This window comes from Bos indicus x Bos taurus, chromosome X, assembly GCF_003369695.1.
Source record: "Bos indicus x Bos taurus breed Angus x Brahman F1 hybrid chromosome X, Bos_hybrid_MaternalHap_v2.0, whole genome shotgun sequence".
In the NCBI taxonomy this organism is placed as follows: domain Eukaryota; kingdom Metazoa; phylum Chordata; class Mammalia; order Artiodactyla; family Bovidae; genus Bos; species Bos indicus x Bos taurus.
In genome coordinates this window covers 15,948,776-15,963,703 of record NC_040105.1, presented here as the reverse complement: position 1 = coordinate 15,963,703, position 14,928 = coordinate 15,948,776, and positions in this window count along the sequence as shown.

Below are 14,928 nucleotides of genomic sequence, written 5' to 3'. Positions count from 1 at the left end.
GTGAAATTATTTGTTCTAGTTCTGTGAAAAATACCATTGGTAGCTTGATAGGGATTGCACTGAATCTATAGATTGCTTTGCGTAGTATACTCATTTTCACTACATTGATTCTTCTGATCCATGAGCATGGTATATTTCTCCATCTATTTGTGTCATCTTTGATTTCTTTCACCAGTGTTTTATAGTTTTCTATATATAGGTCTTTTGTTTCTTTAGGTAGATTTATTCTTAAGTGTTTTATTCTTTTCCTTGCAATGTTGAATGGAATTGTTTCCTTAATAACTCTGTTTTCTCACTGTTAGTGTATAGGAATGCAAGGGATTTCTGTGTGTTAATTTTATATCCTGCAACTTAACTATATTCATTGATTAGCTCTAGTAATTTTCTGGTGGAGTTTTTAGGGTTTTCTGTGTAGAGGATCATGTCATCTGCAAACAGTGAGAGTTTTACTTATTTTCCAATCTGGATTCCTTTTATTTCTTTTTCTTCTCTGATTGCTGTGGCTAAAACTTCCAAAACTATGTTGAATAGTAGTCGTGAGAGTGGGCACCCTTGTCTTGTTCCAACTTTAGGGGAAATGCTTTCAATTTTTCACCATTGAAGATAATCTTTATTATTCCTTTGTTTATTCCTTCTATGTGTGCTTTCTAGGGGTTTTTATCATAAATGGAAGTTGAATTTTGTCAAAGGCATTATCTGCATCTATTGAGATAATTATATGGTTTTTATCTTTCAGTTTTTTAATGTGTATCACATTGATTTATGAATATTGAAGAATCCTTGCTTCCCTAGGATAAAGCCCACTTGGTCATGATGAATGATCTTTTTAATATGTTGTTGGATTCTGTTTGCTAGAATTTTGTTGAGGATTTTTGCATCTATATTCATCAGTGATATTGGCCTGTAGGTTTTTTATTTTTTTGATTAGAAAAGATGCTTCAAATGATTTTTTTTTAAATTTACCAGTTCTAGATTTATGGCCCAGGATGTGATCTATCCTGGAGAATGTTCTGTGTGCACTTGAGAAAAAGGTGAAATTCATTGTTTTGGGGTGAACTGTCCTGTAGGTATCAATTAGGTCTAATTGGTCCATTGTATCATTTAAAGACTGTGTTTCCTTGCTAATTTTCTGTGGTTGACCTATCCATAGGTGTGAGTGGGGTAATAAAGTCTCCCACTATTGTGTTACTGTTAATTTCCCCTTTCATATGTGTTAGCCTTAGCCTTACATACTGCGATGCTCCTATGTTGGGTGCATATATGTTTATAATTGTTACGTCTTCTTGGATTGATCCTTTGATCATTATGTAGTGTCCTGATCATTATGTAGTGTCCTTCCTTCTTTGTCTCTTTTCACGGCCTTTATTTCAAGGTCTATTTTATCTGATATGAGTATTGCTACTCCTGTTTTCTTTTGGTCTCCATTTGCATGAAATATCTTTTTCCAGCCCTTCAGTTTTTGGGTCTGTGTGTGTCCCTTGTTTTGAGGTGGGTGTCTTATAGACAGCATATATAGGGGTCTTGTTTTTCTATCCATTCAGCCAGTCTTTGTCTTTTGATTGAGGCATTCAACCCATTGACATTTAAGGTAATTATTGATAAGTACGATCCCGTTGCCATTTACTTTGTTGTTTTGGGTTCGAGATTATAAACATTTTCTGTTTCCTGTCTAGAGAAGATCCTTTAGCATTTGTTGAAGAGCTGGTTCGGTGGTACTGAATTCTCTCAGCTTTTGCTTGTCTGTAAAGCTTTTGATTTCTCCTTCATATTTGAATGAGATCCTTGTTGGGTATAGTAATCTGCATTGTAGGTTTTTCTCTTTCATCACTTTAAGTATGTCCTGCCATTCCCTTCTGGGCTGAAGAGTTTCTATTGAAAGATCAGCTGTAATCCTTATGGGAATCCCCTTGTGTGTTGTTACTTTTCCCTTGCTGCTTTTGATATTTGGTCTTTGTGTTTGATCTTTGTTAATTTGATTAATATGTGTCTTGGGGTGTGTCTCCTTGGGTTTATTCTGTTTGGGACTCTCTGAGTTTCTTGGACTTGGGTGGCTATTTCCTTCCCCATTTTAGAGAAGTTTTCAACTATTACCTCTTCAAGTATTTTCTCATGCCCTTTCTTTTTGCCTTCTTCTGGGACTCCTATGATTCAAATGTTGGGGCATTTAACATTGTCCCAGAGGTCTCTGAGGTTGTCCTCATTTCTTTTAATTCTTTTTCCTTTTTTCCTCTCTGCTTTAGCTATTTCCACCATTCTATCTTCCACCTCACTTATCCTATCTTCTGCCTGTTATTCTACTGTTGGTTGCTTCCAGAGTGCTTTTGATCTTAATCATTGCATTATTCATTATTGATTGACTTTATTATTTCTTCTAGGTCCTTGTTAAACATTTCTTGCATCTTCTCAATCCTTGTCTCTATTTATCTGTAACTCCATTTTGTTTTCAAGATGTTGGATCACCTTTACTATCATTATTCTGAATTCTTTTTCTCATGGACTCCGTATCTCCTTTTCTTTTGTTCGGTTTGGTGGGCATTGATCAAGCTTCTTTACCAGCTGAATATTTCTTTGCCTTTTCATTTTGTTTAAATTTCTGTGTTTGGGGTGGCCTTTCTATAGTCTGGAAGTTTATGGTTCCTCTTTATTATGGAGCTTGCTCCCTGTGAATGGGGCTGGATTAGTGGTTTGTCAAGGTTTCTTGGTTAGGGTAACTTGCGTCTGTGTTCTGGTGAGTGGAGCAGGATCTCTTTTCTCTGCAGTGCAATGAAGTGTCCAGTAGTGAGTTTTGGGGTGTCTGTGCGTTTGGTGTGACTTTGTGCAGACTGTATTTTATTTCTTAGGACTGTGTTCCTGAGTTGCTGGAGAATTAGCACGGTATGTCTTGCTCTGGAACTTGCTGGCTCTTGCGCGGAGCTTGGTTTCAGTGTAAATATGGAGGCCTTTGGATGAGCTCTTGTCAATTAATGTTCCCTGGATTCAGGAGTTTCCTGGTGTTCTGAAGTTTTGAATTTAAGCCTCCTGCCTCTGGCTTTCAGTCTCATTCTGACAGTAACCTCAAGACTTCTCCATCCATACACCACAGATGATAAAACATCTAGGTTAATGGTGAAAATATTCTCCACAGTGAGGGATACCCAGAGAGGTTCACAGAGTTACATGGAGAAGAGATAGAGGGAAGAGAAAGATAGAGGTGACCAGGAGAAGAGGGGGAGTCAAAAGTGAGGAAAGCTATCTAGGCAGTAATCAATTTCCTATGTGCTCTCCACAGTCTGGAACACCCAGATAGGTTTACAAAGTTACATAGAGAAGAGAAGAGGGAGGAGGGAGATAGAGGTGACCAGGAGGAGAAGAGGGGGAGTCAAAAGGGGAGAGACCAGTCTAGCCAGTAATCAGTTCCCTAAGTGTTCTTCAGAACCCAGAACACCCAGAGAGATTCACCGAGTTAAGTAAAGAATAGAAGTGGGATAGAGGAGGTAGAGGTTACCTCAGAGAGGGAAGAGATAGTCAAAAGGGGAGAGAGCAATCAAGCCAGTAATCACATCCCTAAGTAAAAATGGGTACTGAATTTTAGATTCTTAAAGGTACAAAATGGATAACAAATACCAAAAAGCAAAGATTAAAAATCTAGAGCAGAGGTTAGACTCTCAAAAACAAAATATTAAAAATACAAAACAAAATCACAAAAATTATAAAAAGTATATATAAGAAATTTGCTTTAAAATTAGAGTCTCTTTTTTTTGCAAGGTAATGGTTATAACTGAGTAGGTTATAAAATTGAAAATTAAAGGAGTAATAAAGCACTTTAAAAATTAAAAAACAGTAATAGTAAAAATATATCTAGGAATTTCTTTGGAGCTGTTGAGGGCAGTGTGGGTCAGTTCAATTTCAAATAGTTCCTTGTTCCAGATTATACGTCTTCTCAAGGTCTGTAGGCCCCTTCCAATGTTTCGTCATTGTTAACTACCGGGTTTTAATCTGTTGCACCTGTCAGTTCCAGAGCAGTTCCCTCTTCTTTGTTTATTTGGCTACTTCTGTTTGCAAGTCTCTTCAGTGTTTAATTTCTGCCCTGACACAAGGGGGCAAAGGTGGTCACTTATTTAGGCTTACTTGTTCAGTTCTGTTGGGGGGAGGGAGGAACCCTGCAAACAAATATCACAGGTGTGTGTGGCGAGTGCTTGCAGTGTATGGACCACACTGGGTTTGCCCAGGTCATGGCTCCATGTGCTTTCCTGGTGTGCTTACACTGCTCAGGCTCCAGGTTGCTCTGTGGGGGTGCTGTCCAAAGCGTGCTCTGTGTTTCATGCACTTCCTAGGTCTAAGCTGCTCAGGTTCACGTTCTCGGGTACTCCACAAAGGCACAGACTCGGTTGGGTGTGCATTTCATGCCCTTCCCAGGTCCTAGCAGCTCAGGCGACCAGGTGCTTGGCAAGCACACTGTCCCAGTTGGGCCGTGGGTCTTAATCTTTCCCTGGTCCCAGTCGCTTGGTGTCCTGGGTGTGCCATCAGAGTGCCATCTCAGGTGTGCCATGTTTCTCCTCTGGGGAGCTGATCTCAGGCTGCAACCCTCCTGGCAGATGTCAACCGTCCAGGATCCCAGGAAGCCTTAATTAGCAACTGCGAGCCTGCTCACAGATTGGCGGAGGATGCCAGTCTCTGGGGCCGAGATTGCCCCTTGTCTTGCAGCTCTTGTTATCGCACACCTGCCTCTCTGTCTCTGGTTGGGTGGGAGGGGCCAGTCAGCAGCCAGCTAGCTCTCCCTTGGTGATTTCTCAATCCTTTGTGCTGTGAGCAGGCCAGGCTGTGCCTTAGGTTAGAGGTTTTTGTGGCAAAGTTTTCTCCCTCTTTTTTTTTTTTCCCTCTCTCTGGTTATCCCACAGTTTGGGTTGCTATCTCACGTTAGCTCCCTCAGATTGTCCTCAGGGCATTCAGGCCAGGTCCTTACCCTAAGCATGCAACCCACACCTCCCTGTCCAGCCCCTGCTTGCTGGTGGTGGAGGCCAGCATCTGGGCTACTTCTCTGCTGGGAGTTGCAGTTTGGTGCGTACTCTGTGGTTTTTTTTTTTTTTTTTTTTCCTCTCCTGGTTATGTTGTGCTCTGAGATTCCAAAACTCCCCATAGACCCTCCGGTGAGAGAGTTTCCTGCTATTTGGAAACTTCTCCTCTTTGATGACTCCCTCCCCAGGATGGGTCTTTGTCCCTAACTCTTTTGCCTCTCTTTTTGTCTTTTATATTTTGTCCTACCTCCTTTCAAAGAGAATGGGTTGCCTTCTGGGTGCCTGGTGTCCTCCACCAGCATTCAGAAGTTGTTCTGTGGAAGTCGTTCAGCATTCAAATGATCTTTTGATGAATTTGTTGGGGAGAAAGTGGTCTCCCAGTTGTATTCCTCTGCTATCTTAGGACTGCCTCTGATATTAGTGTTTTGAATGTTGGCCAGCTTTTTTCATCAAGAGGCTCTTTGGTTCCTCTTCACTTTCTGCCATTAGGGTGGTGTCATCTGCATATCTGAGGTTGTTGATATTTCTCCCAGAAATCTTGATTCCAGCTTGTGATTCATCCAGCCTGGCATTTCACCTGATGTACTCTGCATATAATTTAAATAAGCAGAGTGGCAATATGCAACTTTTACATACTCCTTTCCCAGTTTTGAACCATTCCATTGTTCCATATCCAGTTCTAACTATTGCTTCTTGACCAGCATACAGGTTTCTCAGGAGGCAGGTAAGTTGGTCTGGGTATTTCTATCTCCTTAAGAATTTTCCATAGTTTTTTATGATCCACACAGCTTTAGCATTGTCAATAAAGTAGAAATAGATGTTTTGCTGGAATTCTCTTGCTTTTTCTGTGACCCAACAGATGTTGGCAGTTTGGTTCCTCTGCCTTTTCTAAATTTAGCTTGTACATCTGGAAGTTCTCAGTTCACCCTACTGTGAAGCTTAGCTTGAAGGATTTTGAGAATTACCTTGCTAGCATGTGAAATGAGCACAACTGTATGGTAGTTTGAACATTCTTTGGTATTGCCCTTTTTGGGGATTGGAATGAAAACTGACCTTTTCCACTCCTGTAGCAATTGCTGAGTTTTCCAAACTTTTTGACAGCATCATGTTTTAGGATTCAGACATGGTGAATAAGAAACTAGTAGTGGAATCCCACAATCTATATTTTAACAAGCCCTCTAGGTAGTCCTTAGTTCAGTTCAGTTCAGTCGCTCAGTTGTGTCCGACTCTTTGCGACCCCATGAACGGCAGCACGCCAGGCCTCCTTGTCCATCACCAACTCCCAGAGTCCACCCAAACCCATGTCCATTGAGTTGGTGTTGCCATCCAACCATCTCATCCTCTGTCGTTCCCTTCTCCTCCTGCCCTCAATCTTTCCCAGCATCAGGGTCTTTTCAAATGAGTCAATTCTTTGCATCAGGTGGCCAAAGTATTGGAGTTTCAGCTTCAACATCAGTCCTTCCAATGAACACCCAGGACTGATCTCCTTTAGGATGGACTGGTTGGACCTCTTTGCAGTCCAAGGGACTCTCAAAAGTCTTTTCAAACACCACATTTCTAAAGCATCAATTCTTCCGTGCTCACCTTTCTTTATAGTCCAACTCTCACATCCATATATGACCACTGGAAAAACCATAGCCTTGACTAGATGGACCTTTGTTGGCAAAGTAATGTCTCTGCTTTTTAATATGCTTTCTAGGTTGGTCATAACTTTCCTTCCAGGGAGTAAGCATCTTTTAATTTCATGGCTGCCATCTCCATCTGCAGTGATTTTAGAGCCCAGAAAAATAAAGTCAGCCACTGTTTCCACTGTTTCCCCATCTATTTGCTATGAAGTGATGGGACCAGATGCCATGATCTTAGTTTTCTGAATGTTGAGCTTTAAGCAAACTTTTTCACTCTCCTCTTTCACTTTCATCAAGAGGCTTAAGTCTGAAAAGCATTGCTGGGCATTAGAAAACAATTTAAATGCTATCTAGACAGCATATGTCCTAAAGGAAATCAGTCCTGGGTGTTCATTGGAAGGACTGATGTTGAAGCTGAAACTCCAATACTTTGGCCCCCCGATGCAAAGAACTGACTCATTTGAAAAGACCCTGATGCTGGGAAAGATTGAGGGCAGGAGGAGAATGGGACGACAGAGGATGAGATGGTTGGATGACATCACCAACTCAATGGACATGGGTTTGGGTGGACTCTGGGAGTTGGTGATGGACAGGGAGGCCTGGCGTGCTGCGGTTCATGGGGTTGCAAAGAGTTGGACACAACTGAGCGACTGAACTGAAGACAGCGTATTAAAAAGCAGAGACATCACTTTGCTGACAAAGGTCCATATAGTCAAAGCTGTTGTTTTTCCAGTAGTCATGCACAGATGTGGGAGTTAGACCATAAAGAAGGAGGAGTGCTAAAGAATAGATACTTTCCATCTCTGGTGCTGGAGAAAACTTAAGAGTCCCTTGGACAGCAAGGAGATCAAATCAGTCAATCCTAAAGGAAATCAACTCTGAATATTCATTGGAAGCACTGATACTGAACTGAAACTCCAATACTTTGGTCACACGATGCAAGGAGCTGATTAATTGGAAAAGTCCCTGATGCTGGGTAAGATTGAGGGCAGGAGGAGAAGGGGGTGACAGAGGATGAGATGGTTGGATGGCATCACCAACTCAATGGACATGAGTTTGAGCAAGCTCTGGGAGATGGTGAAGGGCGGGGAAGCCTGGTGTGCTGCAGTCCATGGGGTCGCAGAGTTGGACACGACTAATTGACTGAATAACAACAACTGATGCAACCTACGAGATACTAAAGTTAAAAGGATACGTCTCTATCTTCTAGGAAAAGAGCCATATGGAATTTAGAGGCAGAGAGGATGTTTGTTTTTCTTTTAAAAAGGGTTTATTCTTTTTATCTTTATGAGGAATTCATAGCTGACAGGGCTCCCTGGTGGCTTAGGGGTAAAGATCCCACCTGCCATTATAAAAGATGTGAGTTCGATCCCTGGTTGGGAAGGTCCCAAGGAGAAGGAAATGGCAAATATATTCTTGCGTGGGAAATCCTATCTGGTCAGAGGAGCTTGGTGGGCTACAGTCCATGGAGTTGGAAAGAGTTGGACACGACTTGGCAGCTAAAGAACAACAATAGCTGACAACTATATCTAATTAATAGTTTCTATAATGTGTAATTTTTAGCTATGAAGTTTTCCTCAGCTTTGAGATTTTAACTGAATTTTGGTTGAACCTTAAGAAGTGTTAACCATAAATGTGTAATAACTGCTCTAGTCCAAAATTTATAAATTACATTTCTCGTATTCCTCCTACCTTGAAGAAAGTTGCCAAAGATCTTCCATTATTATCAAAGTTCAAAGGCGTTTATGCCATGGCATATGGTAAGTAGATTTGAAAATTGTAAAAATGGAGACCATTCGAAATTGCCATTTGGCCGGACTAGGGAGGATCCAGTTGTTGTCAACCTCTTCTTTGCTGTGGGATAAGTCAGAGGAGTTTGAAGGTATGGTTCAGAGGTTTCTGAAGCAATTCTCACAGCCTGAAGGGTAACAGGGCAGCAGCCAGTGAGGGCACAACCCTGGGAAGCCATGAGAGCCTAGGAGAGAGCCACTCCTCAGGGAAAGGTCAATACACGGTACTCCTGTCCATGTCATAAAATCGTACAAAATCCAAAATTTAACAGAAGAGGATTACATTAAACAGAAGGTAACCTATAGTGTTCTTCTGAACCCCAGTAGAGAATCTCCAGTGCTCTATAGTGGGGGGCCCTGATATGAAGGTCTTGGCAGGCCACTGGGTGTGCTGGATGTGCTAACATCCTCAGGGAGGCTCCTCCTGGCTTTACCCTGTCCACAATGGGCCCCGTGGTGTTTTCCTGGTCTCTCCTTTTAGAGCATTTTCTTGCCCCCCAAACATCAAGAGTGTTTCCAGGGATGTTACAAAGAGATCTGAGAGAGAATGATATATCCAAAGGGACTCAAGGTTAACCCCCCCCCCACTCTGCTGTTTTCTGTTTGTGGCCCTTTGTTAAGCTCTCAGATAGGAGGATAACCACTTGCCTCCAGGGGTGTGAGAATTCGGGGAGAGGAGGATGGGAAGCAGCTTGACACAAAGGGTATAGGAACCATCCCTTTATTCCAGCATTGCCTCCCTCCACTCAGTCCCTGCTGCTCCCTTTTCCATATCCTATTCAAGGCTTAAACCTAATTATACTGGAGGCCCAGGAAAGCAGCGGTTTGGCCTTGATATTAAAGAAGACTTTAGATTTGTTCTTAAAATAAATTTCAGCATGGATTCTGGAGAGTAGAAGGAAGCTTGGAATAGGAAGGCCGTTGGGTCAGCTTTGGATGGTGCTCAAGGGCTTCTCTAGTAGCTCAGCTGGTAAAGAATCTGCCTGCAATGCAGGAGACCCAGGTTTGATTCTTGGGTCAGGAAGATCCACTGGAGAAGGGATAGGCTACCCACTCCAGTATTGCTTGGCTTCCCTGGTGGCTCAGCTGGTAATCCGCCTGCAACGCAGGAGACCTGGGTTTGATCCCCGAGTTGGGAAAATCCCCTGGAGAAGGGAACAGCTACCCACTCCAGTATTCTGGCCTGGAGAATTCCACAGACTGTATAGTCCATGGGATCGCAGAGTCAGACACCACTGAGCAACTTTCACTTTCAAGGACTGTGCTGTGAGAAGCAAGCAAAGAATTATAAATTTAGGGTGTGTGTGTGGTGGGAGCTCACAAGGAGACCTACATTATGGACGAATCATCCTGGCAGCCAGTGAGGGTGGGGAGTCTCAGCAAACAAAACCCATAGATCATCCACAATACACAGAACCCCCGAGGCACCCCTGTCCATGTTATGTCCTTGGGGGCGACTCCAGCAGTTTCATTCTACCTTTTTCTGAGCTCTTCTCCTCAGAGGAGGAGGAGGAGGCATCCCTCTGAGAGACGCCCGAGTTGTTTGCTGAGTTCAGTACTGCCCACAAACAGTCTAGCACAACCACCTTTCTCTTTCAAGTGAAATTAGTGATTCCTTTCCATATCGCCAAGGTTCAGGAGGTCCAGCTTTTGGCAGAGATCTCAGAAGAGCTTTGGGGGCTAGGGAAGAATCCAGGAAGGCACCCAGAAGCCTTGACCGCTGGCAGTGTAGGTTCCAGGCTTAGGAAAAGAAAGTTCTGGGCACGACGGGAGGGCTGTGTACGCTGCAGCTGCTTCCCAGCGCAAAAGAGCGGTGGGGTGCAGACGGATCTCCCCACCTCGCCCAGGAGCCCAGGAGCCAGGCACCGCAGCCAGGAAGCCATGTGGGACTCGCGTTACTGCCACAAAGAAGACAGGTGAGGAGAGGCCCCAAGTCCTGTGTCTTCGGATGGCCGCCACCTGGAGGGGAGAGGGTGCTCCCCAGAGCCACCAGGGTCCCAGGTCCAGGCTCGGCTGGGGAGGCAGACAAGCTGCTGTCCCACTTACCTCGCCTGATGCCACCTACAAAGTGTAGGTCACACAGCAGTGGAGAAGGGTTGGATTTAATTCCCTCCGTGTCCTCTCTGAAGGGTTGGATTTAATTCCCTCCGTGTCCTCTCTGGAGTGTCTTTTCTATTCTCAGCCCTTGGCGTAGCCCCATCTTCCCCCACAGTCTCTTTCACATACCCCATCCCCATTTCGGCTTTAATGGGCCAATGGGATCCAGTTTTACCACCACTGGAAGCGGTGTTCTGTCCCTCTCCCAGGCTTTTCCCTGTCTTTACACAGAGAACTTAAGTTGGTCAAACTTGTACCTGTGTTGTTGCTACCCCTCCACCCCACAATGAGAACTGTTCTTCAGGCCTTGGATCCAATAGCCTCATTGTGACCCTAGGAGGTGGGGGTGGAGGGGTCAGCAAGGACGCAGGGACACATGTCTTGGTCAAGAGTGAGTTTCCATACCTGGACTCTGCAGTCCCCAGCATTTCAGGCTGTTTGGCGTCCATCAGTACTGCCTTGTGAATCTAGCCCTGGGTTGCAGTAGTTTTTTGTTTGCTGGATCAATAATTTTATAATTCATTTATTTAAAATTAAATAATTTGAATTGAATATAATCAATTATTTAATTTTAGTTATATGCATATACATATAAATCACATCTTTATATCCATTGATATGATAAATCACATTTTCATATCATTCATTGATGGACACTTTGGTTGCTTCCATATCTTGGAAATTGCAAATAATGCTGCTATGAGCATTGGGGTCCATGTATCTTTTCATATTAGTGTTTTTGTTTCTTTCTTTCTTTCTTTCTTTTTTTTTAGTGTTTTTGTTTCTTTTGGATATATACCCAGGAATGGAATTGCTGGGTAATATGGTAATTCTATTTTTAGGTTTTTGAGGAACCTCCATACTGTTCTTCAACAGTGGCTGCACCAATTTACATTCCCACCAACAGTGTACAAGGGTTCCCTTTTCTCCACATCCTCATCAACATTTGTTATTTGTGTGTTTGTTTGTTTGTTTTTGGATGATGGCCATTCTGACAGGTGTGAGGTGCTATCTCATTGTGGTTTTGATTTGCATTTCCCCAATGCTTAGTCATACTGAGCATCTTTTCATATCCCTGATTGGTCATCCAGGTTGCAGTAGTTCTGATGAAGTTGAACTGTAGGGGTCACTGCTGTTTTGTGAGAATATTTATTTGTACCCTTCTCTGTCTTTTGGGCAGAGTGAGCATTTAGTCATTTCACTTCCTCTTCCCTGCTCACTTAACTGTCCGTGAACCAGGTTGATAACATGAACCTGTCAGGTGATGTGATAGTTAAATGCAAAGATCCAGTGACCAGCCTCTCGTGGGGTGCAGAGCAGTGCCTCTCAGCCCGGTACCTGTGAGAAAACCCTGGAATTCTTCAGCCTCAGAGCCTAGCTCCCCCTGACCAGGGACCGGGAGATCTCTGGGGCCCAGACCTGGGCACCAGTGTTTACAGCTCCCCTGGCATTGGTGGGTGCAGCCCGGGCTGGGTACATGAGTGAAGACAGCGAGCAATGCCTCGGCCACCCTCCCTTGGGAGTAGTGGCTGGAGCTGGGCCCCATGCTCCCCAGCTTGCTCCTCCAGCTCCCTTGGAGACCCTGCTTTCCATCCCCTTCTCTGTTGTCTTGCAAGAGCCCTGCCAACCTTTCCTCGCTCTATTTTTCTCACCGTGGCAAACGTTGAGGTCTTTAGCTCCACACACTATGCAAGGGTTGGTGCCCTCAGCTGGTATTGTCACTTGTAGGGGACACTAGAAAGGCCTGGGACTGTGAGTCTCTCTCCCTGGCTTTGCTGGAACACAGTTTTCTGTCACTAAAGGGTGAGGAAGGCTTTCTTATCTCTCCTTGCTATTCTTTGGAACTCTGCATTCAGATGCTTATATCTTTCCTTTTCTCCTTTGCTTTTCACTTCTCTTCTTTTCACAGCTATTTGTAAGGCCTCCTCAGACAGCCATTTTGCTTTTTTGCAGTTCTTTTCCATGGGGATGGTCTTGATCCCTGTCTCCTATACAATGTCACAAACCTCCATCCATAGTTCATCAGGCACTCTATCAGATCTAGTCCCTTAAATCTATTTCTCACTTCCACTGTATAATCATAAGGGATTTGATTTAGGTCATACCTGAATGGTCTAGTGGTTTTCCCTACTTTTTTCAATTTCAGTCTGAATTTGGCAATAAGGAGTTCATGATCGGAGCCACAGTCAGCTCCCAGTCTTGTTTTTGCTGACTGTATAGAGCTTCTCCATCTTTGGCTGCAAAGAATATAATCAATCTGATTTTGGTGTTGACCATCTGGTGATGTCCATGTGTAGAGTCTTCTCTTGTGTTGTTGGAAGAGGGTGTTTGCTATGACCAGTGCATTTTCTTGGCAAAACTTTATTAGCCTTTGCACTGCTTAATTCCGTATTCCAAGGCCAAATTTGCCTGTTACTCCAGGTGTTTCTTGACTTGCTACTTTTGCATTCCAGTCCCCTATAATGAAAAGGACATCTTTTTTTGGTGTTCGTTCTAAAAGATCTTGTAGGTCTTCATAGAACCGTTCAACTTCAGCTTCTTCAGTGTTACTGGTTGGAGTATAGGCTTGGATTACCGTGATATTGAATGGTTTGCCTTGGAAATGAACAGAGATCAGGCTACCCGACCTGTCTCTTGAGAAACCTATATGCAGGTCAGGAAGCAACAGCTAGAACTGGACATGGACTGGTTCCAAATAGGAAAAGAAGTACGTCAAGGCTGTATATTGTTACCCTGCTAATTTAACTTCTATGCAGAGTACATCATGAGAAACGCTGGGCTGGAAGAAGCACAAGCTGGAACCAAGATTCCCGGGAGAAATATCAGTAACCTCAGATATGCAGAGGACACAACCCTTATGGCAGAAAGTGAAGAGGAACTAAAAAGCTTCTTGATGAAAGTGAAGGAGGAGAGTGAAAAAGTTGGCTTAAAGCTCAACATTCCAGAAAACAAAGATCATGGCATGTGGTCCCATCACTTCATGGGAAATAGATGGGGAAACAGTGGAAACAGTGTCAGACTTTACTTTTTTGGGCTCCAAAATCACTGCAGATGGTAATTTCAGCCATGAAATTAAAAGATGCTTACTCCTTGGAAGGAAAGTTATGACCAACCTAGATAGCATACTAAAAAGCAGAGACATTACTTTGCCAACAAGGGTCCATCTAGTCAAGGCTATGGTTTTTCCAGTGGTCATGTATGGATGTGAGAATTGGACTGTGAAGAAAGCTGAGCACTGAAGAATTGATGCTTTTGAATTGTGGTACTGGAGAAGACTCTTGAGGGTCCCTTGGACTGCAAGGAGATCCAACAAGTCCATCCTAAAGAAGATCAGTCCTGGGTGTTCATTGGGAGGACTGATGCTGAAACTCCAATACTTTGGCCACCTCATGTGAGGAGTTGACTTGTTGGAAAAGACCCTGATGCTGGAAGGGATAGGGGGCAGGAGGAGAAGGGGACAATAGAGGATGAGATAGCTGGATGGCATCTCCAACTCGATGGACATGAGTTTGTGTAAACTCTGGGAGTTGTTGATGGACAGGGAGGCCTGGCATGCTGCGATTCATGGAGTCACAAAGAGTCGGACACGACTGAGCCACTGAACTGAACTTAACTGAAAGGGTGAGGAGGCTCCTTCCTGAAAACCTGGGGCCTCGAGGATTTTCAGTCTGGATCCTTCCTATGGATGTCCTGAGATGCCCCCAGACCAGCTTCCTCCAGAGGACCTGGGTCACTAGCAAGGTGCCTGTGTCAGGGTCACTGTGCATGGAAGCCCTGTGTTGTCATGGAGGTTAGAGGGTGCAGCAGAGGCCTCTGTCCCCCCAGCATAGATTTTTTAATTGCTTCTTTCTTCAGCTCTCTTATGTTTTCTATATCTGATCATATTTCATTTCATGCTAGATATTCTATTTAAATATTGTTTTGGGAAATAAGTTGATGTTCTCCTCCTAGGAAAAAAAAATTTATTTGCTTATGCCAGACAGCTGGTGTGGTTAATTATTGGTTAATATTGTTGTTGTTGTTCAGTCACTCTGTCATGTCCAGTCTTTGTGACCCCATGGACTGCAGTGTACCAGGCTTACCTCTCCTTCACCATTTTCTGGAGCTTGCTCAAACTTGCTCAATATTGTTTAATGTTGGATCACTTTTACTCTGAAGGTATGACTCTTTATGGTCCCCATCCAAGGGAGGAAGTGGTTTACCAGCCCTATGTGTTTGGTGGCTCCCAGAGTCTGACTTTGTCACTCAGTTCAACAAAGCCAACAGTACTATAGCAAGGCCTCTCATCCTTTTATGGAAGAGCAGTAAATACCCTAGAGCAGAAGCCATCCTCTAAGCTGCTCACACTTCTCTAGTTTTCTGGTCTTTCCCAGCTCTTAGCTCAGTAATCGCTCATAATGTTAACTTTTTGATGTTTTTGAG